The sequence below is a fragment of the Centrocercus urophasianus genome, unplaced genomic scaffold (genome assembly GCF_019232065.1).
Source record: "Centrocercus urophasianus isolate 14NV4802_14NV808 unplaced genomic scaffold, USGS_Curo_1.0 seq_10, whole genome shotgun sequence".
Taxonomy (NCBI): domain Eukaryota; kingdom Metazoa; phylum Chordata; class Aves; order Galliformes; family Phasianidae; genus Centrocercus; species Centrocercus urophasianus.
This window is the reverse complement of record NW_024884142.1, coordinates 8,258,584-8,285,493: the sequence shown is the minus strand read 5'-3', so window position 1 is coordinate 8,285,493 and position 26,910 is coordinate 8,258,584. Positions and strand designations below refer to the sequence as shown.

Sequence of the window (26,910 nt, the reverse complement as noted above, 5' to 3'; positions counted from 1 at the left end):
GTGCCAGCACTACGCCTGGCAGAAACCTGCTATTCTGGAATTCCCAGATGCTCATTTTGTGGGACAGAATTCTCTGAAAATATCCTCACAGTCCGTGCTGATGCCATATTGATGCAGGCGGGAAGGACTCTGCCGTTTAGCTTCATAGCTCAGCATATCGAGTGTGGTGTTGGCTACACAGACCGGGGAGACAGACATGGTCTTATTTTGTTCCTTCTCTTTTTTTTCTTTTTTTCTTTTCTTTTTTTTTTTCCCCACTTATGAAAGAGGATTCTTTACCTGGCTTACCTGCAGTTATCGCCTTTGCTTTTCACTGTCCCTCGTGTCTTATGCCTTTCTCTGTAAGAAGCCATGAAGATAAGCAGCTAATGCTGTCTTTTAATTTTATAAACCATAGAATCATAGAACAGCTTTGGTTGGAAGGGACCTCAAGGATCATGAAGCTCCAACTGCCCTGCTACAAGCAGGGCCTCCAACCTCCATGTTTAATACTAGACCAGGCTGCCCAGGGCCCCATCCAACTTGGCCTTGAACCACAGATATTCTTGTATCCATCCACTCCTTTGGACCATGCTGTAGATATTTTGTACCTAGCCACATTTCTTCAATTTCTTATGGTTCCTCTAGTCTCTATTTTTGTCTTCTTCAGTGAGGATGGGCAGCAAGCCCTTCTGGTGTATCTGGGTTTGTGCTGCATAAAACTTCTTTGTGACAGTCTCTACTTTCACTTCATTGTATCATGTATGCTGTTTACCTGATTTTTCTCCCAGTTGCGGTTTGTACTGCATTCCTTCAGGTTGCTGTTTGTGTGTGAAGAGAAAGAGCTGTGTACATTATTCTAGACACTGGTTATCATTGCTTTTCTGACCGCGGATGGTTGAATAGGAGATTTCCTTAGAGATTGCTTCAGCAAACTTTCAATGTGGTCTGTGGTGACACTGAAGAAGATGCAGACAACATAATGAGCTCTAACAGTGTTGCTGCAGCTTCTGCTGTTGCAATTAAATAGTCTCAGTTTGTTATTCACTGTAAACAAGGTGAGCTAGGTGCGGGTAAGACTCAAGTAAGCCTAACTTCTAATTGGTTTGCATAAGCGCACCGAGTTCTTATTGTTGGAAATATCCAAATAATACTTTATCATATAGGCTCCTAACATTTAGAAGGAACTGAAGCTGCTGACAGTGAATCTAATGGCCTGAAGACTGATAACTGTGGATGTGGATACAGTTAGATATTAAAGATGTTGGCTTCAGAGGTGATACTAAAGGCTGAGATGCAAAGCCCTGAGCTTTTGCAAACAGTCTGTGATATGAGACTCCATCAGAAGAGGGGTGGCCACCAGGGACAGGGAGGTGATTGTCCTTCTCTACTCTGCTCTTGTGAGGCACCATCTGGAGTACTGCATTCAGGTCTGGAGCCCCCAGTACAAGAAAGACGGGGAGCTTTTGAAGAGGGTCCAGAGGAGAGCCACGAAGATGATCAAAAGGATGAATCACCTCCCCGCTGAAGACAGGCTGAGAGGGCTGGGCTTGTTCAGCCTGGAGAAAAGATGGCTGTGGGGTGACCTCATTGCAGCCTTCCAGTACCTAAAGGGAGCCTACAAACAGGAGAGGAATCAACTCTTTGAAAGGGTAGATAATGGCGGGGAAAGGGGAAATGGTTTTAAGTTGAAGGAAGGAAGATTTAGGTTGGATGTCAGGGGGAAGATATTAACTATGAGAGTAGTGAGGTGCTGGAACAGGCTGCCCAGAGAGGTTGTGGATGCCTCGTTCCTGCTCTGCTGCTGTACTCTTTGGAAGTACCCTGCTCAGGTACCTGTTCTTCTGGAGGTGCGACAAACCAACGGGGTGGAAAACTCATGTCATTTTCCTTGTGAAGGTCAAGAAAAGTCACTCCTGAGAAACTGCAGAATGGGCAATAATGAAAAGAATAAAAGTAATGAAAAGAAAAACAAGCAAGTAGAGCAGGTGCTTGTGAAACAAGAATGCTTTACCCTATGCCATCAGAAGAACCAAACATCTTTTGTCTAATAATGCAGTGACAAACTGGCACTGGTAGGAAATGGTGTTTCCTTCCCTGTTGCTTGATGTGGGAATGGGGGGGAGTGGGGGAGGGGAGGTACAGGGTAAGATGACCTGGTGGGGGAAGGTCTTGAGCCCACACAGTGCAGTGGTCTTCACCTTATATCACTGTTTGCTCCTCTCAGCATCTGGGTTTCCAAAAATTGGAAGCTGTAGTCAAAGTACTGAAAGAGGCTGCACAAAGATATCGAGTAAGTGTGCTGGCTAAGCATAGATACGTAGTGCAGGAACATCTGCTGCTGTGGATTGCTGGCTGGGATTCTGTCTGGTGCACTGCAGCTGGGCTGCTCACAGATGAGAGTTACAGTACAGACAGGTGTGCAGTAGGACTGTGTGGGTGCAGCTGTTGTGCATTGTTCGGTTCTGCTACAACCCATCATTTCTGCCAGGCACTAAAGCTAACAGCAGAGAAACAAAGAGTAAAAAATGTGGCTGGCATATTTCCTAATCCCTCCCTCTGCCCGTAACTCATTTTGACTGTAATTTGGGACAGTATTTCTTGTTGAAAATCTACTCTGTTGTTTGATTTAGTTCTTTGACCCGTTACTTGAAAAGCAGGAACCTTGGTACACTACTTGTTTGTACATGGCAGGCAGTTGATGAAGAGTTCTCCAAACAAAACTCTTGTTCCTCCACAGACAAATGAAGAAGTGAAGAAGTCCACTTAAATCCTTTCCTGCGGTACCTTTTTTTTTTTTTTTTTTTTTTTTTACAAAGTTTCTTTAAAATATAGAATTTATTAAAATCATTGAATGATTAAGCTTGGAAAAGATCGCTAAGATCATGTGGTCCAATGTCAGCTCATCACCCTATAAAATGCAGTGGGTCCTCCCCTCTCCTTTTTCTTTTTTTTCCTGGAAGCATTATGCAAATTCTGCCTAGACATTATTTTTTTTCTCAGTTTCTCCAATTTTTTCACCACTTCTGTCCATAGATTGCTGCACTCTACAGCAACTGTTGCATTTCACTCCAGGTGGTTGCAACAAGTGCCTGAAAGCCTATAGGAGAAATATTTGTGCTTCAGTGAACTTGATTGCTGTTCAAACATCAACCAACCACGCTGTTTGTTTTAAGACACTATTGTTAGCATGACGCCATTAGCTACAAATGTGCCTGTTATGTTCTCAGAAATCTGAACGATCATCAAGGGGAGGTCATGAACTCTGGAGAAATTTATCTTCTTCATGTAGAATAGGGAGAGAAAACTGGTTTGGCAGGGAGAGCCGCAGTACCCAGGTGATGTTGGGATGTGGCTCTGGGCAGCCTGGTCTGGTAGTTGGCGACCCTGCACGTAGCAGGGGGGGTTGAAACTTGATGATCATTGTGGTCCTTTTCAACCCAGGCCATTCTATGATTTATGATTTTATGAAATCGTAAGGAAAATATCCTGTCTTAAAAAAAGAAGAGATGGGGTCAGGGGTATCCACCTTGTGAAAATTTGGCTGTAAATGGTTAAAAGTAGGAAGGAGCAAGCTTCCTTTGTTCCTGCTCTTTACTGAAAACACCTGCAGTGCAAGACAATAAACATGACTGAAAAAGGCAGGAATACTTTCATTAAAGCTATTTTTGTTAGAACTTATTTTTCTGAAAATCCTGACCTGTACAGTTGGTGGGTGGTAGAAAACCAAAAAGGCTTCTCCCCATCTCACCAAAGCACTATGTAACACATTCAGTGTTTTGGAAAGCAGTAGTGGTGGGGATGTCAATGTGGTCATAACACACATCACCCAGATGGGTCTGTTTAAACATGATTATATTGCATGCATCGCTGGAGCAGTCACACATGTTCTGATTCTGCTCTGGATGTGTTCATGCTCTGCAGCTCCTCATAATATTTGGGACTGTGTTAAGTGGTGGGACTGACGTTCATCACACGCTGCTTGTTAGTCTGCTCCTTTCTATGCCAAGATAATTAGATGTAGGAGGTTTTCACATACGTGTCACATACATAACTAGAGGTCATTGGAAAGCCTTTTACAGGTTGAACGGAATGATTACAGTTTCTTTTTTTCTTCTTTCCAGAAAATACTGTAGCCTAAATGAAGTTCTGTTGCAGTCTGTGTTATAGCAAAAAATAACTGTGCTGTAGACACAGTTGAAAGACATCCCTAGTTGACTACAGTAAAGCACCTGCATAAATCTATCCAGATTATTTACTGAGATACTGTGCAGCCTCAGAAGGAGATTTGTTATGATCTTTCAGCATCACTTTATCTGGGCTGTCTATTCTTTACAGTCTTGCAGTTTTTCTTCTGCTGTTGTATGTATCTGTGTAAACTGCTACACTATGGAGTGCCTGGAATGATAATGCCATGAATAAATTAACAGAGTTTTCATGAAAATACACAAGGAGAGGTTTTTATGGCGAGCTTGCTCTGCACTTACAAAAAAATGACATAGAACATGGTATGGCTGGAGAAAACAAGGTGCTGGTAGTGTAGCCAGCAAGCCCAGTTTGGATCTGGTTTTGTTTTTTGGGGGGGTTGGGAGGTGGGTACAAAAGGTGTGTTGTGGAGGTGGTTTGGCTCGGCAACATGTGTTGTCATCATATAGGCCCGTGCTAGGCATATCACTGCTCTGTGTAAGGCATTTCTTCTTACCCCTCAAACTTTGTCAAATATGACGAATTTAGAGCTGAGTCCAAACTAAAAAATGTGCTTCGTTTCTATGAAGGCACGGATTTCATTGCCTCAAAAGAATGTAAAAGAAACTAAACTTCAGTTTGGAAATATATAATCTACATGTCTTAAAGACCCTTCTTCTCTTTAGGACCAAGTGCCACACTTATCCCTTTTTTTTTCATTTCCCTGCTGAGCATGTCAATGAAACAGTCTGAATGAGGTGGCGTTCTCACTTTTTTTTGCCAAATACCCAAATTATTTAATCCAACCTTGACTTTCGTAGAGCACCCATATGTTAATGATACTGACTTTGCATTTCTGTGAGTCTATTGCATTAAGTAACATGTTATGGGATTTTGAAGGTCCTTGCTTTAAGATGTCTCCCCAGAACTCCATCTCTGGCTTGGAGCTGATCAACGAATGTTAGTGGTATAGGTGGAAGGAATCCAAATGTTTTATCTGATCTTCTCAGTTCACCTGAATAGTTAACTATCTGTTCTGCAGCATTTAAAGGATTTTCACAGTTCACTTCTAAGCATACCCCGTCCCTTTTTTTTTTTTTTTTTTTGATCTTTATACAGCAGTAGTAATAAATTGTCAGATCAATAAAAGGGGATTTTGAAAAAGGGTGAAAATAAATGTCATACTTCATAATTTCTTTCAAGACACCACTATCTTTATTATTGTATGTCACACCTACGCTTTGCTAAAAATAAGCACAGGTTAGAAGCTGGAGTAAAATTCATTTTCTGAAATGTCCTTTCCATGTGATCTCAAAGAAATATCTGAGACTGATATGCATCACTGCTGTGCCAAGTTATGTATCTTCAGAATCTCGGAGGAGATGAATCTTGTCCAGGCTTCCAGCCCAAAGGGATCATGACATTGTCACTCACTGTGAAAACGTCTGTAAACCTTTCATGAACTCATATCCTCCCAGCAGAGGAACAGTTGCCTGATTGTGAATTTTGGGGGTGAAATTTCTAGCGTCTCTCTTGGATTTCCATCTATACAAATACCTGCTGGGGAGGAAAAGAGGAGTATAGAAGAGAAAACCGGATTCTTTTCAGTAGTGCCCAGTGACAGGACAAGAGGCAATGGGTGTGAGTTAAAACACATAAAATTCCACCGGAACGTATTTGTTTTGTAAGGTAAGGGTGGTGAAACATTGGAGCACGTTGTCCTGGCAGGTCATGGAGTCACCGTCAGTGAAGGTACTCAAAACCTGACTGGACACTTCCCTGGACAACGTGCTCTGAAAAGGTGGGGTTGGAAGAGATGGTCTCCAGCAGAGTCTCAGTTGTAATGGGCTGAGCACCTAGGAAATGTGTATGTATTGCAGTGCTTCAGTACACTGACGCGTATAACACATTTCAGCATCTCTAAAGTTGTGTTATTGCTGCCTTGGAAGAAAAGTTCACATCTGCCTGGGAGTCTCACAATTGCTCGTGGAATTTTTTTCCTATGAAAGATGCTGTGTATCTACCTTAAAGCTCACATTGCTCATACTTGAATAGACAAATATAAAGAAAGAAGAGGAATTCTTGCTGAGCTGCAAGCTTTATTGTGAGTAATAGTATCCTGCAGTGGTTAATGAAAGTAGAGGCAAGCCTCTTCCTGTCATGAATTACCAGGTTGAACCCTTCATCTGTAAAGAGTAAAGTTGTAAAGAGAACCTGCAGAGGTTATATTAGAGTTATAAATTGAAATCCCTCATGTGACAGCTTGGTGTCTTTCAGTTTACAGGGGCATCTAATTTATTGCATCAGGATGACATTCCTTTGAATGGCTGTGATCCAGCTGCTGAGAAGTAGTGCAAATGTGTGCTTTAAAATGTTGTATGAAAGATCTCACCTAATTTAAGTGCTCTCTTGATATTAGTTCTGTCTTTTAGGGAGGATAGGTTACTGTTTGTATGTGGATGACTTTCTTTTATAAGTGCCCTTGCTATACCTCTTCACAGGGTATTTTACATGTGGTGGGGTAAATTAAAGTCTGATCAGTCTAAAGGAAAAACAAAGGCTACAGAAATAGCACTTAGTGGTCCCTCCTTTATGGGTTCATGCCTGCAGTCCCTCTGGGGACACTCCTGTGTTTTATAGCCTCAAGGGACAGTTCCAAACCAGACCCTGCTTTTGCAAGTACTGGGATGATGGGGATGCAGGGTTTGACTTGGAAATGCCTAGGGAACTCTAACCAGGAGAGAGGAAGTCAGAAATGGGGAAGCGAGTGGGGGTTCAGGGACAGAGAGACTGCGTTGGGAGGATGCACCAAAGTGAACCTATGCCACCTGTGCTGTCAGATTATTTGTTGTAAGGAGAGGCTGGAGTTCAGCATGCATTAAAGCACAATAGACCTGTCCACCTCAACAAAGAGCTCTGCTGTCTTAGATAGAGGAAGCTGAGGGAATTTGGCATGTAGCAAAAGAGGGCCTTTGAGATGTCAGAGTGCTCCCTGAGGGTGGACAAACAGTGCTTCTTCTCTGACCTTTTCAGTGGTTTAAGCTCACACTTTCTAAAAACTTGTTTGCACCTTCAGTAACACCGAGTTTAGTTTCCTCCTGTCACTGGTAACCATGTCTCATCCTTAAACACATGGGTTTCTTAAAATGGAAATGGATGCTCCTTAGCTTCACTACCCAATCTGCAGGGCTGGTAATCATTTATTGGTGTGCCATCTTTAAACTATCAGATGTTTGTCCTGCTTATGACTTGTCCTGTGATGTATTTAGAAAGTGCAGTCATTTTTCTTCTCACTTATGGCTAGTAAAACAAGCTGCCATTTTTTGTTTTTCTGTGTAACAAGTTGTGGTTTCTTGCTCACTCTAGTTAACCTCTTTTTACAACAGCCCGGCTTTTAATCCCTCTCCCTTGTGTGCTGTGGGCAGAATTAAGCATAAAATTGCAGATTAGGTCTCATTTTCTGTTAATGCAGCTTTCTCATTCTTGCAGGAAGTGTCTGATGGCTTCCTAAATGTCCCTTGGACTCTGTTGAGATTAGTGGGGGAATGCAGAACAGGTGTCATAAGGCTGACATCAATAGCATAACAAAACAAAGACAAGTTTTGAAGAAAAGAAGAAAATGAATGGAATGAGGTATAAAGTAAGGATGGATCGTGCTAGATTAATCCAGCCTATCCTTGGTAAATGAGACCAAGCACTGTGAATACGTGAAATTGAGTAGCAGGGAAAATTGCTAGAGAAGCAGAGGAGTCTGGTGCTGCTTGGGGACTGCATGAAGAACAGGCTCATGGGGAGACAGCTGCAGTGAGGATGGAAGGTTTGGCAGCAGGCATTTGCTGGAGGGCTTTCCCAGGTGTTTCCCTCTGGGAAATCACATGTTCATACTTTCATAACAACCTTGGCACAAAAATGAGTGTGTTAATGAACTGGGCTTTTTGGCACCACTAATAAGTAAGAATGAAAGATAGTAGAGGAACAGACCTTAGGAATGAGTAAGGCAGGTGGGTGAAACAGGACCATACAAAAGTCAGGACTGCACTTCATGAGCATGTAAATATGTACGGAAGATTAAAGAGCCTAGACCTGCTGGTGGTGTCACTCTACCAACACACCACTAAGATAACTGGAAGTTCTGATGGGGTGTAGGCAGTCTCACTGGCAGGTAGTAAGTTGTGTTGCTCTGGTTTCTGACTGTAATACTTCACATTTCCTGTCTTTAAAAGATCTATTCCTTCTTAGGAGGGTATTCATACTTGTTAATAGGGTGGTGTCTGGTCCTTACTTTAAGTCATTCTCAGGATGGTGCATCAACCGAAGTATCTTCTGCAAAGCATCACTCAACAAAGTAGCTTGGGGAATTTTCATTTGCACTATGAAGTCATCCTGAGAAAACCTGGACATTTAGTAGAGAAAGGAGAGCTTGGAAAATAGTGTGTAAGCACAGGTATTCTTCTTTTGATCTTAGATCAGATTCTCCTGCACTGCTCACCTGAAAAACATTCAGGCTGTGATTTCAGGTGGGAAACATGATAGGGAGAATGTGAACCATGCACATGTCATGTTCTTACTGGATTAGAAGGAAGGACCATTAATGGCTGCGAAAGCAGCAGAGACTTGCCATGAGTAGCTGCTAGCACTTTGATTTTAGCACTGGTTACGGTGTGTAGGACAGGACAAGACTTGCAGCGATGATGGGCAGAGACAGGACTTTAAGCAAAGGTTTAAGCAGAGCTGCAGAAGTGTCTGAGCAGTTCTGACTGAGCAATCCATGGGTGGCTGAGCCACCAGTTCACCTGCCATGATTCAGGGGATGGCAGCAGGTGCTTCGGGATGGATTCCTCCGTGATCCAGGGAACAGCATTGGAGGGAAAGGGAAAGGAAAGGCTTACGTGCTGAATGAGAACCAAGGCACAGCAGGGAAGGGATTCTGGCAGTACTCCACCATGGCTGCTGCTAGAAGGCTGAGGAGTGTGATTAGGGTCAGGTACAGATCAGGGAATGACTGATGTGCCCCTGAGAAAAGAAATACTTATTTCTGAATGACTCAGCCTGTAATACTGTTGCCCGGGGCTGTTTTGTTACAGTTTGTGTTTACGCAGCGCATTTGTATGCAGGGGTGATATTAACAGCCACCAAGAGGCAAAGATACACCTGTAATGTTTTTTTTTTCCAGGATGAGTCAATCTTCCCAAGAGCCCATATCTGGGATGACTATCAGCATGACTATTTGGTACCTGAAGGTGTCATTAACTCATCACCTTGTACCATACTCTTATTTCTGGATGTATGCGGGACAGTCTACAGGATCTTCTGTCTTAGAATGAAGAGGGTATGAAACAAACAGGATATAGACTGGAATCTAAGTGTCATTTTACAGTCAATAAAATGGCAGTCACACCTAAGTGATGACCATGGCACTGTCTTGTTTCAGCACCTGACGTCTCCTGACAGGAGAAGAAATGCACTTTCCTGTATGTTAAGAAATCATATTCAGACCTGTTAAAACAAGAATAATACAGTTTGTGCAAATTTTACATATTGAAGTATGCAACAGGGACACATGGTGATTCTGTTATCCTTTAAGATCTAAACTCTTACATCTTTTTACTAAGAAATGTGTAAATACAAAAGCTAATGATCTACAGATGCAATGAAAGGATGCCGTGGATTTTTCCACTGTTTCTGTATAGGTCACTTGATGTGACAATAAATTGTAAATGGATTTCCCTACATTCACCACAGCTCAAGTCACACATCTTAGCAGGACAAAAACCTCAGAATGATGAAAGAGAATTCACTTTATTACTTCTTGAGCATATAGAAAAGTTAAGGCAAGGCACATTCAGTTGAAAGGTTGTTAAATGTTTTCTATTAAAAATAGTTTTAGGTGAAACTTATTCCTTGCAGTATTAAGTTCTTCAGGGATTTTTTCCCTTTCTTAACCACATCCAAAACAATAGGGATGATGGACAGATATGTTATTGCTAAGTGCTATTACCTTTTTCACAGTATCCTGAGTATGTTCCTGTTATAGAAATATAGAATAAAACTGAGTTCTTGTGTTGAAATTTGACATGAAAATTGCATTGAATCAAAAATGACTGGAAAAATATTCAATTAATAAGCCACTTATTCATGTTTTCATTTCAACTGTGTTCATATGTTTCGGGAATCTTTGGATTAGGAGTCATTTGGCATTTTTATCTTCAGCTTCTAGCAATCTCCACTTCCTGGAGCTGGTCGAAGTTACTGCTTTCATTTCTGTTTGAAATTCAGCAATGAAGAAACTTTTTGGTATGATAACAGTCTTGGACAGATTATAAAAAACTGTAAAATATTGATTCTGCAAATTCTGAGTGTCAAATTTGTTTGAATTATCCTTTTAAAGAGCTTAGGTACTGATTCAGTGTACTAAATGCCATTTCAAATAATAAATTGATGATCTGAACAATTGTACATCTTAACGTAACTGCATGTTTGATGATGGTAGATAAGTATGTATGGCAGTAAAATGCATGCTCTATTCAGGGGAGTTCTTTAAACACTTTTAAACAGCACCTCCTGTTTCTACCCTATCTCTTGCCCAGAGAAGTGGTTGATGCCCCATCCCTGGAGACTTTCAAGGTGAGACTGGATCGGATCCTGGGCAACCTGATCCAGCTGTGGTGTCCCTGTTCATACAGGGAAGCTGGACTGGAAGACTTTTACAGGCAACTCTAAGGATTCTATGATTCTACCCAAGAGATGTAAAGGTGCTAATAGTGAGCAATCCTTTTAAGCACTGCTTTCATTGGTAGTGCCAGATTCTCTCATTTCTAGCTCTTGCCTTCACCCAGTGCCTCTTTTTCTATCTACTACAATGTTGCTCCTTAAGCAGACAAAATTTTTTATTGAAGTGATATCTCAGAGTATTTCCTTTCCTTCTGAAGCCCAACTGGAATTTTCTTAAATAGCCCTTATTATCAGGGCAAATAATAATCCTCCGTGTCCTTTTCCATATGATATGACAGAACAATACCAAGCTGATAGCACAAGTTGTTCCTTCAAGTCAGCACGAGAGTCAAGTGAAGGAGATAAATTATTTAGTGCACTTCAGATTTACTCATGCAAGTAAGAAAGCTCAAAGCTTTTGATCCAAGGCTCAGAAATGCAGTAGCAGTTAGAGGGTTCTGCTGCCAACCTTTCTCTCCTAAAATCACCTTCTTGTTCCTCCCTGTATTCAGTGCTGCATATAACGTGAATTGCCTGGCAATAAAACACTGCATGCAAGGCTAGAAGTAGAACACAATGTGCATTGCACTCTTACCATGCACTTATGGAGATCTTTAAGGGAGCACTTAGATTCCTTCCTCTTGGAGGTAGTCTGGAGGAGATGCATGTTCAAATCCCACAGCTCCTCCATTTAAAAGGGAAAAGACCCTTGAAAATACTTATATTCAGTCTTACTAGTGTTGTCTTACATTCTTTCCAAAGTTGTAGATTTTGGGAACAGGAAAAATTAGGTTTCTGGATCTCAATAGAAATTGAGACATTGCAGGGAGTAGAGATCACCTTCCTGGAGTCCAGGCTTGAAGCAAATGCAGGGCAGTTAAATAAATCCCTAATAAAAGTTGGAATACGATGCAAACTAAGATTCTCTCTCCCATATGGATTCCAAGGAGGTTGGTTAAGAAATCCCCCCAGTTGAGGGAAAGAGCAGGATTTTGAAGTCGAAGCAGAGATGCAGTAGAAAGGGAAAACAATGTCCAGAAACTATATAACAGACTGTTTGCTTACTCTTGCTAAAAAGTGAAGTGATTCATCCTCTGATTAGTTCAGAAGAGGCATTCATTTTGAGGAGCCCTGGGATGAAACCCTTCAAGATCAGGGACATGAAGTGTATGGAGCTTGATGAGTGATCAAGGAGACAGCAGCTTAACTAAGGAGGAAAATGAGATATGGTGCCTTGAACCCAAAGACATTAAAGCAGTTATGTGGTCACGAATTCCCAAATCTCATACCAATAGCATTTGCTGACAATTTAATCACAGAAAACAAAGGTAGTTGGGCAGCTACATCCCTTCTGAAGGTGTGGGCCAAAGTTTTTATTACCTCTTCACTACCTTACTTGGATGACATTCTAGTTTAATTCCAGTCTCATTTCAATTTAAGAGGCACAGAATCACAGCTGTAACTGCTGACATTTACTCTTCTTCACAGGGACACCAAGTACAGGGGCCAAATTCAGCACTGCAGCTAAGCCCAAAGTTTGTCAACTTCTGAAGTTTTCCAAGCCCCAACTTAAACACATGAGCATAGGCTGTGAGAAAGGGAAAATTCAGTGATGTATGACAGAACCAGATAGGATGAGCACTTGACTGCCCACCTAAGCTTGACTGGTCCAAGGCATGCTTGTTTAGTGATGCTGAGATGTACAGCAGCTTGGCTTCCTTTGTGGAAAAGAAGGCATATTCAGTCTCCAGAGGTGGTGCCTCAGTACTTTTTGTAACATTTAAATCATTTTAAAAGGTCTTTAAGAAGTTATAGTAAGCCCTTGAGTTCTTCCACAGGCCACAAATTAATTAACTTGCTCCTTAAATTCCAGCAAGCTAGGTGGAAATGCTTTAGAGGTTCCTCCCTTGGAAAACGTAAAACATCCTCTGATTAACTCCCCACTTTGTGATAATGATGGCCTGTGTTGCTTTAAAGAGCTTGATGTGATTTTTAAAATTTATTAAACTATCAGAAGAGGCTTCTAGTTAGTGCTGGAGATTAAACTTGTGCTCTACTTGAAGTTAGAGGGAAAGGAATTAGTTGGCCACCAACAAGGATAGGCCCTTCTTCTATAAGAGAAGGAGCATCCAGCTCTGCCTGCTGGCTGAGGTGGTCACAGAAGTCTGCAATAAAAAGCAACATAATGCTTCAGGCTGCAAATGGGGAAGAGCCCAAACAACTGCTCTCATACCCTCAAGACAGCACTGTTTTTCATCTCTTTGGCTTTTGTTTCTAAGGTATGTTCTGCTTCGTGAATCCTCTGGCTGGCAGGTTTGAAGTGAGATCTCCTTACAGATGACAGTAAAGGAAAATAAATCTGTTTCTTAGGTAGCTGCTAAATGCAAAGGTCAGATGAAATCTTAAAGGACTTGAGAGACTACAGTGAGAGAACATGATCCTTGGGTCTGATAAAAACCATGTACTGCCCAGTCCCAGAGCAAAGAAATCATACTGGAGACAAAAGAGTCAGAAAGGAGTGAGATTTCTTGCAGAAAGCCCAGTTCCAACTGGCCAGCTGAGGTGGGTTCTTTGCAGGCTCCTGTGAGTGGGTCCTGTGGGGCACGGACAACATAGTCAGAGAAAAGGGGAAGTGTGACATTTCCCTGGTTCTGATGCTGAAATCTCTTCGAACGGGGCTTTGGAACAACTCATTGAGGGTATATTGCAGTAGGGAATTGCCAGCAGGTGCAGGACTGGTGTATCTGTGCCAAAATACACGCCGTCACTGAAATAGGCAGGCAAAAGCCGTATCTGATCCTAATGCCAGGGAGTGGCTTCCCACAAGAACTGGAGGAGCTGGCATAGCTGGTGCAGTTCAGAAATCAACTTTTCCCTGTCACAGCACAGAACTCCCTGTTCTTGGATCCCCAGGACTAGCAAGAAATCCCCATGGCCTTCAGTGTTTGTGATCATTCAAACATTTCCCACACCTGGGGTTTCTGGTGCATTTTTACTGAATTCTCAACATGAAAACTTTCCCACTAAGTTCACTGACATTTTTCCTTTGTAAATCCTGAAGTCCTTCAGGACTGAGAAATACTACACCTCTAAACTGGTGGTGTTTATTTTATGTCAGCACCTGTAAGCTCTGTAAGTGAGTGATGATGCCACAGAACGAGGTGCTGCACAGTTATGGCTGGCTGAACTTGATAAGCAATGGGCTACCCTACGATTCCTTAAGTGCTTAGTGCTTGTGTTGCTCCACAAGATGCACACAAGTTCCCCTGCGACGTGAGAAGACTCATGCCTGCTGTCTGAGCTGCAGTTGCCTTCTGCCCCATCACTGTTTATTTCTCAGCAGAGTACAGGGTGAGATGTCCCTACTCTGCTCTCTGCCTTCTCTTGTTGGATCCTCATCCCAGATCCTGGCTTTCTCACAGCATGCAGCTGCATGGATGGCTTGGGTCCAAAACTATGCCAACTCACAGAGATGCAGTATTTTCCTGAGGTTCCAAATCTTGGCAATAATTTTCAACCTTTCAAACAATGGGTGGACCTTCAGCAGTAAATCTTAGCTGCCTAACAATAGCTCTGTTTTACTTAGTTACCTTCTTTAGCCTAGGCAAGGCAAATCTTGATCTTGGCTTGTTAACTGTTTATAAGTGTTTGCACAGTGTATAGTGAGCAAGCACCTCTGCAAACTGTACTGCTAGTTGCACTGTTAGTGTACAGCCTTTAAGGTACAGTTCTAAAAAGGACATGTTTCCTGTGTCACTGGCTGCTCAGTGCTATGTCTCATTCCTGCATTGGGGTAAACTTTTTGTTTAGTGCTTTACTCAACCAAATTTCAACTGAAATGACTTTCTGTTTATTTCATATGCCACAACAGTTACAATTTGCTGATGATCTGGCTCATAAGGGTTGAGCAAGAGGAAAGAATTCTACCTGATCCTCACTAATATTTATATATTGAAGTATATAGGGGAAGTAAAATGTGCAGCTGCCTAGAGTGAAGGATTTTTGTGTTAGGGATTTGAGGGGATGGATGAAATTAAAATCAGTTGAAACCTGAAAGATGTTCCCATAGGGTAAATAAAATAAGTGTTTGAGCAGTAGGTTATGAAAGTCTGGAAGATGGCCAAATCAGCAAAGCATTTTATCTTTACTGGATGGTTGTTTCTTTGTTACAGCTGTTTCATAAAATCATAAAATGATTTGTATTGGAAGGGCTCTTAAGCTCATCCAGTTTCACCACCATGCTATGTACAGGGACATCTTTCACCAGAATATGTTGCTCGAAGCCCCATCCTACTTGCCTTGAATGCCTCCAAGGATGGGCTACCCACAGCTTCTCTGGGCAGCCCATGCCAGGGCCTCGCCTCCTTTTGAGTAGAGAATTTCCCTTTAACATCTAATCTGAACTTCCCCTCTTTTAGTTTAAAACCATTCCCCTTTGCCCTATCACCATCAGGCCATGCAAAAGGTCTGCCTCCATCATGTTTATAAACTCCCTTTAGGGACTGGATGCTATGAGATCTTGTCGGAGCTTTCTCAGGCTGAACAAGCCCAAATCCCTTGGTCAGTCTTTGTAGGGGTCTTTTGCTGAGCATCTCTGTGGCCCTTCTCTGGACTTGCTCCGACTGCTCCACATCTTTCCTGTGCTGGGGGCCGCAGACCTGGACGCAGTACTGCAGATGGGGCCTCATGAGGACAGAGCAGAGGTGGACAATCCCTTCCTCTCCCTGCTGCCCACTCTTCTTTTGATGCAGCCCAGGTTGCTGTTGGCAACGTGTTGGCGCACGTTGCAAGGTCATGGTGAGCTTCTCGACAGCCAGCACCCCCGGGTCTGCCTCCTCAGGGCATTATCTAAGTAAAATAAAGTAAAAATATAAGTAAAAATAAATCTGCCTCTCATCCATTATCTAAGTAAAATAAAGTAAAAATTCTTTCATGCTCTGAAGTCAAGATGTCCTGTTATATTTTTCCTTCAAAGAAGATACTGTGAAAAGTTATGAAGTAGAAAACATCTATTTACTGCTGTATCAGCTCCCCTTATTTCATAACATAGGGCAGTATACAAATTGTGTGTTTCAATGAGTGTATTATCTATAAAGATAACAAAAGCCCAAGTAGCTGAAAGCAAACTACTCAACCTCTTTATAAAAGGAAAACTCGCAAAGTAAGCGTGCTACAAAAAAAGGCGGTTGTACAGTCTCAGAAAGTAGGTTAGGATACCCAAGAGACAATTTAAATGAGCTAGGAAGGAAAAACAGATGTGGGACTATTGTAAGACGTTCCTCTCCGTTAATACCGTAGGAATGAGTAAATCCATGGGAGAAAAAACTCACACTTCATATATACTGTTTCACATTGTGCTGGCTTTTTAACACCTCGGTGAATCATCTGTATCTAAACTCTGCAGGAGGAGGGGATGCCAGGAGGAGGCTAACATTTGTGATCTGTGTAACAATATTATATCTAAGTTTATGGGGGAGGACTGGATTTTGTTTTCCGTGAGTAAATGTAGGGCAATGCTTGGACGTCTTTGTTTTTGTCATGCATCGTATCTATCTGTGCCTAACTGTTATTGTTGCTGTCAACAAGCATGAATAAAAGTCTGTCCTGACTGGGATGTCACTGTTTAGAAACATATACAAGAGGAGTTAGCATGATTAATTGGGAGGGTGAAGGACAGGAGTGATTCATGGCACCAGCTGTATGAGGAATGTAACAGCAGCTCTGCGGCTGGGAAAGGCTCTTTCTCTAAGCACCATACCTGCGGCTCCAGCAGTGGTGTTTGACGTAGAAGCTCATATGGAGCCAACAGCAGTCCAAATTTGGCAAGTGATGCACTGCAAAATATAAGGCACAAGTTTTGGCTCTTCCTAGTCATAGGCAAATCTTGATGCCTGAGATTGCTAATGGAGAGGGCTGCAGCCAGCCTTGGTGCAGCTGGGGTTCGGAGCATCTTGGTGGGTCTGACTTCTGCATGCTCGTATTTGGGCCTCCTGCAAAGAGTTGAGCCTCAAATCTTTTCAGTCAGTAAGCTGCTAAATTCCTTCCTAATGTAGAAAGAATTCTCCATTTTAAGCACTGTAAATTACCGAGAGGTCAGAATAGCCAGTGGACTTAGAGCAGCTTTTATGCCTCTGTTCAATTACGCTCCAGTTGCTCCTTCAGCTGAGTACTTGCTGTAGGGGAAAAAGCTACTTATGCCATTCTTATACCTTCATAGCATCCCCAGGTGAACAATGCTGTTAAGATACACTCACTAATACCTTCTATCTTGTTTATGACATGGGTCACTCACCTGAAAATAAAACCTTATTTGTTGCTAAAATTAGAAGCCTTTGTGTGAAGTCAAAATTATTTTTAGAGTGGTTTGTAGCTACTTTACTTATTTCATTTGGGATTCAGTTCAGTACTGTCCAAAGCAGTAACTGAATGCTGATGAACCTTACACAGCAGAACTGCAGTTCTAACTTTATTACAGTCTATAGCAAATATGTCAGGGACTGGGGTAGAGCCAGGATTATAAAAATGAAATAGCAACAATACACAGATATTCCCAGTTTTAACTGTCTGGTAACATCACTAGAACAAAAGATAGGATGTACCTATGCAAGTTTGCACAGATCCAGAAAATAGAACTCCAAACCTCAAAAAAATTATAGCATCATAGAATCACAAAGCTGGAAATGACCTGCAAGATCATCTAGTCCAACTTCCTCCCACTACCATTGCTACCACAAGCCTCTAAACTGTATCTCGTAGCTCTTCATCCAGATGCCTCTTGAACACTGCCAGGGACATGAGAATCCTGAAGAAAAGAACATGTTTAAAAGCAGAGAAGGTGCCCCGTCCAGCAACAATTAAAGGCAGTCAGGCTGACTTTTCACTCCTCAGGATTTCCAGAATCAAGTGCTGCTCATAGTTATTGAAAGAGAAGAAAAAAACCTAAGCAGACTGTGTGTACTGAAGGAACCTGGATTCCTGTGGATTTGTCTGCCTGTTGAGCACTGACACCAATGGTTGCCTTCTTTCTTGGGAATAGAGAGCTCATACAATGGTCACATAGTTGGTGCTCAATGTGTGGGCTTGGGCTACTGCTTTTCCATTTGCCAAGGCACTTACAGTACACTTTCTTTCCATGTTACTTGCTCAGCCCCATGTACTCATTAAGCTTGAGGAACTAAATTATCACTGAGTCTTGCTTTTCATCTGCCAACATGTGGTTGAGATGAGCCAAAGGCTTCACAAGTTATTAGGAGAAGATGAGAAGACAGCGTGACTACTTTAAGCCTCGTTCCCATAGAAACATGTCTAAAAAGTGTATTAATCTTCAAATGGCAGGAACAGAGACCTGTAGGGGATGGCTCCCTGCTTCTGAGAGCTTAGCTGTGGGCAGGGTGAGATGTGGGAGCTGCTTAGCTTGTGTCTTGTGCTGGATTCAGTTCTTTGTCTGAAGTTCATAACTGGGCAGTGGGGAGGAACACTGCTTGATTGCCCGTTCTGGCTGCCGATTCCGGGTGAGATGGGAATGCTTTTTAGGAAAAGTGCACATGTACCCAGGGAAGGCTTATGTCCAGTGTGGTCTCCTGGAGAGAAAGAAAGAAGACAAAGGCACTGGGAGATTTGAGAAAAGCATGATCCCAGCTGGACTTCAAAAAAGAGGGAAAGTCGGTTTTCCTTAGGGCTCAGAGGAGCTGCACAGAGCTGGCTGCAAACTGGGAGCACTCTGGAATTGACTAAAGGTCAGCCCAGCAGGTGGGTGCAAGGCATGGGTGGCAAGAAGGAGATCTGTTCCCATCCATTTCATTGAATCTTACCTGGCATATTTGAGATTCTCTACAGAAAAGCTTATTTTCTGAGTAAAACTCGGCCTTAGAAAGCTAAGACTTCTTCAGTGGTTTTGAGTGTTCACACTGGATCCAACACCTATTTTTTGTGATAAACCAGCTGTCAAGAGGCTCAGAAGTTTGCCACCACACAGATTCATGACAGCTTGCAGGTCTGCTGTAGCAAAAGCTGCTTAGTCACGATGCATGGCTGCCCTGAGAGGAGAGAGGACAGCTTTACTGCATTTTGGTGACAAGGAGCAGGCAGGATGCCATAGCACGGCAGTGCAAATTTGCAGTCAAAGTTCTCCCATATTCGTTCTCCTAAGGAATCTTAACTTGTTCTGCACACTAAGGATGGCCTTGGAACTCCTGGCCAGCTGCACGTCTTGTGTCAGCATGCAGAGTGACAGCCTGGCAGTGAGCAGCTGGAGATGCAGGCTGTCAGTTCTGCAGACAAGACCCTACTGGCTCTACACCACTGTGCAGTGTCCTCGCCAGTCATTTGATAATATAGCATAAGTTGTGGAGTAGGGAAAGAAAGGGAAATAAAATACATATGAAATCCCTCAAAGGAACACTCCGTTTTGGGCTAACTCCATTGCTTTTGCTGAATATCTCTTTCTAAACCATATCTCCTACTAAACAATTCTGGGATCACATCCTATTCAGCAGAGCACCTCTTTTTCACATCTTACATAGAATTTCAGCCCTTAGGTAGACTGCACTTAATATAAGTTGGTATTTCTGTGTAAATCCAAGCTGACATTCCTGTATGTGAGTGCTTACCATGGTCATCTGGTCTCCTTTTGAAATTAATCTTTGTCCTTAGTGAGCAGAGAAACTGAAACCTTGGAATTATGGAAATGAGATGCAGAAAAATAATTAAATGATAATAGGTATGGGTCTGGTTCATGGTTTGATGAGACTCCTGTTCCAACTTCGACACTATGATTCTGCTGCAAACACTCCTTGTCATCCCACTGGGACTGTGTTGTGGCCTGGTGATGATCCAAGCTGGCAGGGTGGAAGTGCCAGCCATTTTTACCCTTCTTAGTGGCAATCTCGCATCCAAGATGATGAATAGATCTTCTGTATGTGTATATGGAGATGTGGTCAAGGGGTGAGGAGTTAGTGTGCTGTTGAAGGCCTGATAATGCTGAGCCAATTAAAGATAATTCAGGGTACTTAGATTCTGATTCAGTAATTGCAGGCTGAGAACACTCTTTGCAGAAAATGAATATATTCTCTTTCTCAACTGCTTGGACTCTTGTTACAGAAATTTGTTTTATATTTAAGGCACCTTTCTGAAGCAGTGGTCTTTCTTTTCCCCTCTGTCACTTGAACATGTTAGCTGCACATTTATTTAGGTAAGACAAGCCTAAGGGCAATTACTTCTTTATGTTAAAGTTCTCATAGCTTATTTTCTATTTGTCTCTTTGGAATTCTAAGGGTTTTTTTATTGTAACCAGTCTAAACTTGAAGATCCAATGAAATCAAGCAATTTAAATGTACTTAGAGCAGGATGGGGTCAAAAGTTTTGGCCTAGATTGTGCTGCTGGGTTTTTTTAGCTTACTTCCCTCTGTTCTGTCTTCTAAAAGATTAGAGTGGAAATCTTCAGGTTTTCAGAATTGTATTTCATGTGCATAATTCTTTTTTTAATGTCAACAGTTGTTTGTGGGTGTAGCTCATAGTTTTTGGAAAACGAGCTCCCTCTCTTCCATCAGAAAATGTCTTTATTATTGCATATGCTGAATTCAGTAAATTGCACCTTCTGTGGTAACGTAGGCTGAAGTGAGATCTTTCCCAGACTATACCCAACTACCTTTCTGCACAAGGGACGGTTATTTCACATTTGTTAAATGTACTTTCTCTTCTCTCCCATGCTTCTGAAATTACATCTATACACATATTGACATTTTACAGAGCTCACAATTCTTTCTATTTTTCTCTCCACATTAGTATTTTGGGTTCACCACAATGCTCTTCATCTAATGGGTGCTCTTTGCTACCTGAACCAATTGCTTTGAAATTGAACATCCCTTACGACATGGTTAGTGGTCATGATGGTAATGGGTTGATGGCTGGAGTAGCCAGTCTTAGTGATCTTTTCCAACTCCAATGATTCTGTTTCTAAAGATCACGGAATTACAGGAAACAATCACTTCTGAACAAAACCAGGCATGAGTTCAACTTTGATGCTCCTGAACTGGCCAGCATTTCTATTTAGAGGCTGACTTCTGCATTGCAGAAATTAGAATTACAGAATCACAGAATCCCTAGAGTTGGAAGGGACCTCTGAGGGCACCTAGTCCAACTCCCCTGCAATGAACAGGGACACACAGCAAGATCAGGTTGCCCAGGGCCTGATCCAACCTCACCTTCCAAGTCTCCCGAGATGAGGCATTAACCACAACTCTGGGCAACCTGTTCCAGAGCCTCACCACCTCACATAATTCTTCACTTATATCTTAGTACCTCAGGGTTCCCCCTAACTGTGTCAGCATCAATGTAACCTTAATAGCAATTCCCTCCATGTTATCCTCCTCTGTTTTGGACTCATCCACAATTTTATGAACATCCAATAGCAATAAATGAAATGGGCCATGTAAGACTTGCTCATATTCAATTTACATGCATCCAGTGGAATTGCCTCTTCAGTTATTAAAGGTATTAAAGTGCAAACCTGGATGGACAGCCATTCCTGCATTATGTCATGCTGACAATCTGTCATCCACGCTAAAACAGGAACAAAATGTCCTCTGCTCCACAATATGAATGTTTTGGAGAAACCAGATGGTTTCTAGAGGATATTTTTTGAAGATCTAAGCCAAAGGCCAGTAAGTGAAATTTGGGGCTGTAGGAATCCAGTACTGCGAATTCGAAAATGTTGTTGAGACAACTTCTGAAGAAAAATATTTGAAATACTGATTTTAGAAGCCAGGCCACTGGAAAGGAGTGCTGGATACTTTGGTATCCATAAGGAACTCATGAGGAATAGGTCTCTGCTCTCCACAGCTGTTCCAGTTTTAAACGAAAATCACAGTCTCTAACACTGTAACCACTGGAAAGTTTCAGGGTACCACTGTAGTAGCTTTAAACTCTATTAGATTAAGAATTTTTCTCCTGCGAGGATGAGAACAGAATGTCAGAACAATATGCATTTTTTAATTTGTTAGAAGAAATTTTAGCTTGCTGTAGCGATGAGTTTTCTTGTTCTTTTCTATTTCCATTTTCTTTTCTCCCCTCAAAACAAATGAAGCATTTCTAGAGGCACAGAATGAGCTTAGAAAATGAAGGCTGATTTAATTAGCCCCCGTATTCACTTGATTGTAGGTGCTCGACTGGTGTATCTCAGGGTCTGCTTACCATCCTGTAATTGTTCCATTTCTCACTTTCTTATACGAAGTTGAATGAGAAGAAAGCATTTTCTTCCATTGCTGCCGCAGTGAATAAATTCTGAGGGAAAGAGCAATAAAAACTTCAAAGAAATAGATGGCAGAAATATCTTAGTTCTGCAAATGCATACAACATTGTGTTATTATTATTCCTGAAACAAATTCAGGCATTAAATTTGTGAGGTCCAGGGACGGTGTTCCCTGACTTCTAGCAGTAAAAATTTGAAAGCATCATAAATTATCTGATGGGAATGAAGGAAAAAAATACGTGCTAGAGAGAAAATAGCAGGAGACTATAGAAAGCCATGTCCAGAGGGGGAAAGATGGGCTCGCAATTAGGCAGCGTGTTGAGACTCCAATCTAAAATCAGTTCTTGGCACTGTCACAGTCCTTTTTAAGCCTGGGAAAATTAATTGGTTTCCATCCCTCACTTTCTAGTCCATAAAATGTCTTCAAATACCCAGCAGGAATTCAGGCACTATTGTTACAGGCTCTCTGTAAAAACTGAGATATTTGGGATTTAGACTGAGTTTTTAACAATATAGAAACCTTACCCAATCCATAATTCTTACAGCACTGTTGCCTCAAATAGTGTCAGGAGACAGCCTCATCTTTTCCTATATACTTCAGGAATTTTATTTGGACACCCCTTCTCTAGTGAGAACCAACAAAGGCCCAAATTTACAGTTCTAATTTTAGTTCATCTCTCTTACAAAGTCAGGATTTTCTGTTTCTTTTTTTTTTTTTTTCTCTTTATATTGTTTTTAATGGGAGTTCTTCCCATGATATGTCAATGGTGAGAGGAGTCAGATGTGATACACAGTGTGAAGGATGCAATATTAGCAGCCCAGTTATCCTAGTAGCTCATAACTGCAGAGCAATTAATAAACCCTGACAGCAACTGGCTGGGATGGGAAAGAGAAGGATGTGGTGAGGACACAATTATGTCAAAAACAAACAAGCAAACAGAAAAAAAAAAACCAAAACAAAACACAGAAAAGATGAAACAATCAAATAAACAACAACGAAAAAGAAGCCCACCAGCATTCTTGTTTTCCTTTAGGCAATCCCACAGCACTTGATACTCCAGTGCCTTTCTTCTGTAAGTAGCTTCCATTAAAAAGACTTGCAAACTTAAAATTATTACAGTTTGCAAAAAAAAAAAAAAGTGATAAAATGAGATGACAAAGATTGAATCAATTGTCTACTGCAATAGCATGGGGTGGTTTAGATCTGTCCATGGGATGGAAGATTAGGATGTTATTTCTTCTCAGAAAGAGCGGTGAGGCAGTGGCACAGGCTGCCCAGGGAGGTGGTGGAGTCACTGTCCCTGGAGGTGCTCGAGGAATGAGGAGATGGGGCACTGAGGGACGTGGTCAGTGGGCACGGTGGGGATGGGCTAATGATTGGACTAAATGGTCTTATTTATATAAAATGCATAAATGTGTGGGTGTGCATGTATGTAGGTACACCATTAGGTACCAAGCAAGAGTTTTGGAATAGAGAAAAGGCCTAGATTAGACTTTGGTATCATGGCAGTGTTAGGAAAGATGTGAGAGAGCTGAGTGGACAGAGCTATGTAAGTATTAGAGAGCAGGGTCCAGATTTCAAAGAATTTTGGCTACCAAAAAAAAAAAAAAGATGCTGTGAAAAGTATGGGTCTGCCTTCCTCTGCCCTTTTCCCTAATGACTTTGCTGTTATTCTGAGATGTCAGCCACAGGCACTGAACTTTTCTCCTTTTATTCTCTGTTTTCACTGAATTTTCAATGGCTTTTTGCCTTTTGTACCTGAAGTTCTTTTTTAATCATAGGTAAAGCTTTCTCGACCTATGGAAAGAAGCTGACAGGGAGTGAAGGAGCAAGAGAACAGACGTCCTGCTGACAGGTTGAGGCTGAGCATTTCACTAATGGCATGGCATGGCTGCCTGAGCCCACGTATCCCCTCTGCCAGGTACTCCCATTAGTGGCTACAGGTCACCAAAGCTAGGAAGTCACATCCTCCTCCTCTCCCTAGAATAACAACAGCAGCAGTGGACTGAAGGAAGAGGTCATGTCGAGGATCATGGGTTGTGAATTTAGGTGATGCTACCAAATGAAGAGAGTTAGTACAGACATTGTGCAAAAGCTGCGTAGCTGCTGATGTTTTACAGCACTGCTATTGTTATCTGCTGTCACCTGGAAAAACTCCTCATACATATCAGCTGAAGCTACTGCCAAGCTGGGACAAGTTCTTGGATCCAAATAGTCCTACCAAGGCAGCTCAGTCCCATTCCTACCTTGAAGTGACTGGTTTCAGCCACAGTTTCCAACTGGAAAAGTTGCTGTCTTTATCTTGGTGTGCTTCTTGAGATGGTGGCATCTTGACAGGGTTGAGGACAATGTCCCTTCAATGCAAAATTTTGTTGTATCATTCACTGGAGAGTTAAAATAGTTTTCTGATTAAGGGGTTTGCTTTGTGGTCTGTTTCTGACCTAAGAAAGCAGGGGCACAACTTACTAGCATTTCTAGCCACAGACATCTCTAGACTTCACTTAGAAATTGGAATTACTTAAAGACAGACTGTGAATACTGATTTAGTGATGTTATAATTACTGTACCAGACAAGGTGGCTCATTTTAGGAAGGGGAAAGTAGTTGTTACTAACACAGCATCTCTTAAAAAAGACTTTAATTAAGTCAAGAGGCAAAATATAATAACAATATACTTAATGTAGGCATGCTATATCAATGATTCCCAGACTGACTGAGATATTAAGTTGGTCATTGCTTCTACATCAGTGTAATTGTTGATTTCAGCACTTGACAAAATAAAGCCTGGGTCATAAAACAGGTGAATTCCCATACAGCAAACTAAGGAAAGTTTTCAGCACTTTTTTTTTTTTTTTTTTTTTTTTTTTTAAATTGAGTTACATTCACAGCAAGTGGATTAAGACCACGTGCATTTGTATAATGTGAGATAGAAGATCTTCAAACTAACGGAAATTACCTAGATTCTACCTCAGTTCTTCCCAATGCAATTAAGTACTGGCCACACCTATTCAAATCTACAATGTTCTTCATTAACAGAGTGTGCTATTCGTATGTGCCATTCCTCACAGCAGCCTCAATGGCCTTTTCCTTATCCTGTGGATGTCCCTTGTGGTGGCCCTATGTGCTGCCCCTCCCTGAACCCCAGTGATGACCCTAACCTCTGTGCTTCCCTGGGCTGGCTCTGCTCCCACCCCAGCTTGGAGCCTTCACCTGCAAGAAAAGATAGATTGACCTTCTAATCCATCTCAGGATGACCTTTCCTCCTGCTCTACATCCCTGCAAGGCAGCAGGGCTTCTTTTCAGGTGGGGTGCAGTAACAACCTCGGAAGCAGCAAGTCAAATATTTTCATGACCTTCTGTGAGTAAGCAACAGGTTTCATGAGCTGGCAGTGCCCTTCTCAGGAGCACTGAAATCACATATCCAAACAAAGATGACAGGGGACACTAATAATGAAATGCCAAAGCAGAGGGTAGATGGTTCTAGGTGAATGTAGTGGGTCTGAGGTTAAGCATTCAAAGGATTATGTATTTTGTTCTGAATATTGCAAGCACACCCATTTTTGGATTAGAGAAATGCTAAAATAGATTAACTTGTAGTCCAATTAGTAGCCATGTATATTAATTCAAACGAGCCTTTCTGATTATATTGAACACTGTTTCTAACTCCCTTGAGCTTTTTTTTCACTTTAGGAAATAATTATCTTTTATTGCTGACTATTGTTTTGCTGTAAAACCAAACCGTGAGAATTTTCTTATGGTTTGAGGGGGAAAGGTTAGCGGCTCTGTGCCCATGACCAAGGTTTACTCCTACTTACAGGAACTTTCAGTTTGATATGTTGTAATGAGTAAGAGCCCAATACCAGCTGCTGAGATTTCCTTGCATTAACATGATGCAGAATAGATATGATTACTTCAAAAGCTGTGGTCAATGATAATTGTTTTATGTCATGTTGGGTCTCCTGTGTGCTTTCCTCGCTGAATTTCATCCCTTTATTGTCTCAGCTACTGGAAGCCATAATCATTTTGTCTGCAGTACCTCCAGCCCTGCAAGCAACTGATCTGTGCTCAATTTAGAAAGCTGAGGTGTGCTGGCTTGACCTCTAGCCACATCTTTGGAGCAGATGGTCCACCTGGGCTGGCTCATGGACATCCCCACTGCTTTCATGTCACAGTTAAAGCCCCTGCTTTGTCCTGCTCTAGCATCAGGTGGGAACACCAAGAGCTAATGCTTAAACTTGTACTGTGGGCTCTGAAGGAAAGAATGGGCTATCAGGTACCTCTTGCTCTGTAGGCTTGTGCTGCCAAACACTTAAGACCCTGAACTGAAATCAAGCAGTTCCTACCTCTGCTGTAGATTTTTCTTTCCAAGTCAGATAGGCCCATGTCAGTAAAGATAGTTTTAGGAGCTCAACTCCACTAGGTATGTTATTTATTTCTGGTTTATGACAGTATGATTCAAGCATTTGAATTTAGGTCTTCTTTTGGGCTGGATATAAGGAAAGACATATTCTTCAAAAGAGTGGTGAGGCACTCGCACAGGCTGCCCAGGGAGTCACCATCCCTGGAGGTGTTCAAGGAATGCAGAGTTGCGGCGCTGAGAGATGTGGTCAGTGGGCAGAGTGGGCATGGGTTGGTGGTCTAGTTGATCTTAGAGGTCTTTTCCAAACTTAATGATTCTATGACTCTTAATGTCTGATGTTTGGCTCCTTTATCTTTTATTTCCAGAATCTGGTAAGTCTGTTGCCCAAAGAGCAAACCCGGTGCATGTTAAATACTTTATATAATAG

The 26,910-nt window shown here is 41.9% G+C and overlaps 1 long non-coding RNA gene across 1 annotated transcript in view; it reads left to right on the top strand.

The window, feature by feature from the left end:
- LOC122163569 overlaps positions 1-10,044 on the top strand; it is a 30,852-nt gene extending 20,808 nt beyond the window's left edge. The window contains exon 3 of the long non-coding RNA XR_006169986.1: positions 9,338-10,044. This is a non-coding gene — a long non-coding RNA (uncharacterized LOC122163569). The remainder of the gene's footprint in view (positions 1-9,337) is intronic.
- Positions 10,045-26,910: the final 16,866 nt, after the last annotated feature.